Consider the following 6000-nt stretch of genomic DNA (forward strand, 5'->3'; position numbering starts at 1 on the left):
CTAAGAAGAGAAGGAGGTAGAAGAGGGATAAATCACCTTCCTGAAATGTTTGGCCCCCTCCACTAACAAATAAAATGGCCTATCTAATTACTTTAAATTTGGTCTTGGTCATCAGGTCCTACCACAGCTGGTGGTACACAGTGACTCACATATGTTTTGTGTGATTTATGCATATCATTCACAGTCTCTCTCTCTCTTTCTTTTTATTTCCTTTTTTTTTCTTTTTTTTTCGCGTGAACAGTTTCATACTGGGTCTTTTTTGGCCTAAACTACTTTGTCTGCTGTTCGTCAGAGATAAGAACCAATATTCCTTCATCGGAAGTGCAGATTATAATGATGGCTGCAAAATGCAGAGTAGCGTAAAGTTATCAAGCTGCTATAAATTATAAATTACATTTCATTACCAAAAGCAAAGGGCAGTAAAAACATTCTGATATTCAAATAGCTAGTTAAGCCAAATCTCTCATGGTATTGCGTAACAAGGCAAAACATAGTAATTGTATCTCAGCAAAACAGCTGAGAAATGTCCATCTTTATGACCATAGTTCAGTCAACTATGTGGTTTGATGAATCCAGTGCTACATTATTTATTATGGTTTCTTAAAATTTCAAACTAAGTTTTATCTTTGGGAAACCAAATCACTCATAGCCTTTAGAGTCTAAATGAATCTTCCCTATCCCATGGAAGATCCATACATTTGGTAGTACAGCAGCATTACAGTAAACAAATTTGAGAATTAATCGAGTCACCACTTGGTGGTCATGTATTAGTTCAGTTTTTGTGTATGTAGTCATATATTGTTTCTAATACATATATGTCAGAAAATAAGAGACAAAAATTTGAGTGCAATCAGTGCCAAATTAATGCTGCCAGTGGAAAAAAAAATCCAAGAAAGATGAAAAATAAAATCCTTTTGATTTATTTGCCAATATCAATGAATTTGGGGCTAGAAAAGGCAAAATGGATGGATGAACAGATCAGTTCTGCTGTCAGTTCTAAAATTGAATAGATTCTAATAGAAAGTGGACCAAGCAAGAAGAAGCAGTAYTGGAGAAGGATCGATTATCTTGTGAGGTGAGATTCTGCACTTAGCAGTGCAACCAGAAACCTACCCAATCAGAGCTAGAAGAGAAGTGTTGTTCTTCTAAAAAACAATTTAGATCAGGGGATTTTGTTCCAGACTCAGAATCTGCAAAATAAAGTTTGCCTTTGTCTGTCAAATATATAGTGAATGTGTGCTATAGTATGATTGCACAGGCTAAATGCATTTTACTGATCTGCTCAGCTTTCTGCTAACTATCTCTGTCTAGCATGTGGAATATCACAAGGAGGAGGGGGGTATGCTGTGCAGGTAGGCATAAGCCATTCAGCAGAACCTTGTATTCAAGGCAGACTATTATAAGGGCTTTGCCTGATTKCAGATATGGCAGAATGAGAACGGAGACTTCATATGGTACAATGCAGTGCTATTTCATTCAGTGTGGGATCAGAACTGAGTAAACTTCAGGCTTACAAAAATATTTGTCCAGAGAAGAAATAGCTGCAAAAAAACACTCTTAGACCATTTCAGGAAAAACTGCAGAGATGCTGTCACTGTTGAAAGAGCAGATGGCACTAAAGAAGCTAAGTCTGTTAGGAACAGAATCAAAGATCAGGCAGAGAAATGCAAGAATCTGCAGAAGCAAGAGAAAGTAACACTACAGGTTCATATCTGTGGGACAAAGAACAGTATATACAGCCATAGGATGGGGAGTCCCACAGTAACAAGTACTACTTCCAACTGAACACCCAATAAAATACTCCACTCACGCAACAAAGTGTCAACGAGGGACCTACATAATGAGGGGAAGAGGGGAAATTGAAGAAAGCAAGCCAATCTCCACATTGCATACAGACAACAGAGTCTAGTGTGGCAACAGATATGATATGGAGGCCACTAACAGATGACAACCATAACACAGAAATCAGATTCCACTGATTTCTCATCCTTKTCATTAGAAGAGACAGTACCACAGCACCTAGCAAAAACACTGCACCTATACAAATTAGTCATATCCTACTGCTAGATCTCAAAGGGACTTCAGCAGCTTTGTTCAGTTTGGAGTCTAGCAGTAATTGTAAAAAGATTGGCCTCAGGCACAGATCAGGGTTCAATTTGCCATTACAGTTCGTGTATGGCCCAGAATATACCACTTAGCCTAGGGTAATGATAAGTCTAAAGGGAGGCCATAAAGCTAGATTTAAAATTATCAAGTCTGCCTGCTAGTGATTAGATCTGGGTAAGGCAGGAGGCCTTTAACTGGAATCACTAATTCAGCTTTAGGGATAGGATTAGATTTTCCTATAGGTTTAGGGCTAGAATCTGGGCATGAATGGGCTGGTTAGTATGGGCCCTATGACAGTTGTAAATAAGYGGCTGTAGAGCTGTCCTTAACTGTCAGCCTGAAATAGGTCACAGGCCTAGTTATAATGACAAGCTTATGTCTACTGGATTTGGGAATAGTTATAGTTGCACTTAAGGGCTAGTATTCAGGTTGCTGTGATGCATGAGCCTGCATAAAGTCTCAACCTGGTTTGATGTTCTTGCTTGTAGGAACCATGTGGTGTCACACAGAATCACACAGAATGGTTGAGGTTGGAAGAGACCTCTGCAGATTATCTAGTCCAACCCYCCTGCTCAAGCACGGTCACCTAGAACATATTGCATAGGATCGCATCCAGGCAGATTTTGAATATCCCCAGAGAAGGAGACTCCACAGCCTCTCTGGGCAACCTGTTCCAGTGCCCTGCCACTCTCACAATAAAGAAGTTTTTCCTTATATTCAGGTAGAACTTCCTGTGTCTCAGTTTGTGCCTGTTGCGTCTTGTCCTATTACTTAGCAGCACTGAAAAGAGTTCAGCCCCATCCGCTTGACATCCTCCTCCTTAAGATATTTGCATACATTGATAAGATCCCCCCTTAGTCTTCTCTTCCCCAGGCTGAAGAGGCCCAGCTCTCGCAGCCATTCCTCATAGGGGAGATACTCCAGCCCYCTGATCATCTTTGTAGCCCTACGCTGGACTCTCTCTAGCAGCTGCATGTCTCTCTTGTCCTGGGGAGCCCAGAMCTGGACACAGGACTYRAGATGAGGCCTCCCCAGGGCTGAGCAGAGGGGCAGGATCACCTCTTTCGACCTGCTGACAACACTCTTCCTAATGCACCCCAGGATACCATTGSCCTTCTTGGCTACAAGGGCACATTGCTGGCTCATGGATGCTTAATTAATACTTATATATGCTTAATTTAATTTGGGAAAGATTGTTGGCTATTCTTAAAGATGTGATCAGGGTTAAATCTGAGCTTAAATCTGAGTTACTTRTAGTATTACAATTAACTTTAGAGGTCAGATCAACATGAAGTTGAGACCATGAATCAACGCTGGATTTAGAAGGGCCTATCAAGCTCTGCTTAACACTGCTGTTTACAGGGATCCTCAAATTATGCTTAGTTTTAGATAATACAGAGAGACGAGTGCAGATTAATTTTATGGTCATAATTAAAACTAGATTTTTCTTTGGCATGAATTGCTGAAAGTGGGATGTTTCTGCATTTAGCAGAAGTTATTGAGCTAATATAGAAGCTATCCACCAGACAGCTGCCAGAACAGATCATCTAGTTATGATTCTTTCAGGGTCTAATCTTAAGGGTGAACTTAAACTTGTTTTTAAATTTAGTAAGAAATGGAAGAAAATGGGCCAGTTAGGTTAAAGTTGAATTTAAGGCTTGCAAGGATCTACACTAATCCTTGAAATTTATGATAGTCATCAGTGTAGCCATTAGCTACACTGTAGCTAATTAGCTAAGAGTAAGAATGAAAGGCTGGGGCTGGGTCAGTAACGGCGTGAGGCAGGATCAAAGAATGCTAATCCTAGGAGACAGTGTGGAGAAGAGAGCAGCTTCTGAAATTTGAATCTCATAGTAATTCCTAATGTTACATTTGGGATTACCAGTGGCTTCACATTTAGATAGGCTTAAATTTAGGGTTAARTTTTAAATTAGCTTAATCTGGTGAGCCTAAATTACTTGCAAGTCTAAAAGAGGCCATAGAACTAGGATAAGGGCTGTTTCCAACACAGTCGTATAGCTGCATGCAGGGAATATAACCTCRCATATAGCATATAGCATGCAGGGTGTATAATCTTACATATAACAGGGTATATAACCTTRCAACAGGCTATACAGTTATGCTTAGTTTTACAATCTAAGCATGGTAAAATCTGGATTTTGGAGAGAGAATATTGACTGGGGGTTCTGTTTTTTTCTTATTGTGAAGTACAGTAAATTTGAAGGGTTTTGTCTTTGGGTGTTTTCAGGGTTGCTCCGCACATTTCTAAAGGAGCACAATGTGTCTTGGCACTTGACTAGGAGAATGAAAAAAAATATGGGTTTGTAAAGTAATCCTTGTATTTGTTCTTCATATAGAGTCCAGGGAAGAGGACAACCTGTCATGGGATATCTTGACATGTCTAAGTGATCATTAACTGAAACCATGCTGTTGGAAACATGCATTTTTCACAGCTTAAAATAAGAATGATGTTTCTGATGGGAGGACTATAGGAATTTATAGCCTCTAGAGAAATCCTTGTGCCATTGCTAATGATTAGACTCCAAATAATGAATGTCACTGAGATGGTAAAAGATCAGGAAAGTAGGAAATCCTACTAGGAATTATCTGTGCTGCTTCCATGCTCTCCAGAAATTTGTACCAGTTATGAGGCTGAGCAAAATCACTTTTCACCAGGACCTGAGCTTGCCAGGAGACAAGCAGGCAAAGAGAAAAGCAGAGTTGGGCTCTAAAATGGAGGGAAGTAGAATATCTTGTTCAATATATAATTAACAACACCATTGAATAAGTAACAACATTCCACAAGCTCAATACATTTCATACGTATAAAAGATTCCATYTTCCTACATTTTTAATTCTTTGTTATTTGCATTTTTCCCCATTTAACAATGGCTGCATATTACAATTCTGTATGTAACAATACTTACACAATTAGAAAAATGTAAAAGATTATATTAAGTGGTTGAACTAGGAAAATCTACTTCCCTTTCTTTCAGCTTAGTTGATTATTATCCTTGATCAAATAAAGGGCCACATGTTCATACTGCCCTGTGCCCTGGTTGCTACAGTAAAAAAAAAGACAGTGAAATTCTACATTTAGAAAGAGTTTGATACTGTATGTTTTTTTTTTATTTTTGTATAGCTTACTTTTCTTGTATCATTCAGTTTTGTTCAGAAGCTGACCTTATTAACTGTTTCTCACCAAGAAACACAGGAATCACAAATCAAAATTTAATTAATTRAAATTACATCTTTTATAAAATCTACATTACAGTAAAGCTACTGACTATATATAATACAGGTGAGTACAGTAAACAATCCCTCCTTTCTTTCTAACACAGTCTTTACCAAGCCTCATCAAAGTATGATCAGCCATCAAAAACTAGCCTAGACATGCAGCATCATCTAACAACATCTTTACCTTGACTCCACATTTGTTTTAGAGGCAGGTATACCATCTGCCAACTAACTAGTAGACTGTATCTGTCATCTTCTGYGTCCGATCTGCAGAGAATATGAGCTTCTGACAGCCTGTAGTCTTTATTCTTGGTAAGTACTTTAATTTTAGGGATCAAATGGGCAATCCCTAGACCTGCTCAAGATAGTAGGTATCCAGCAATAGGCTTCATGCTCTTGAAAAAGTGTTCATGGACTATTTTCAGTGCCCAAGCTGAAATAGGTCTCTTTCAATTTTATTTCTGAAACTACCAAAACATCTTCCATTGTATAGTTGATAGTGTGAGTAATTTTTRGAGAGTTTTAGAAGATAATCTAAGAACTTACACATATTATTAATTTTTGTATAAATTTGAAAGGTTAATTTCATTTTAAATGAAGGATACCTAGAAAATGGTAGGGGAACAATAATAAAAACACTAAAATATGTAAAATACT

The sequence above is a fragment of the Rhea americana genome, unplaced genomic scaffold (genome assembly GCF_003343005.1).
Source record: "Rhea americana isolate MKP2758 unplaced genomic scaffold, rheAme1 scaffold_117, whole genome shotgun sequence".
Lineage (NCBI taxonomy): Eukaryota > Metazoa > Chordata > Aves > Rheiformes > Rheidae > Rhea > Rhea americana.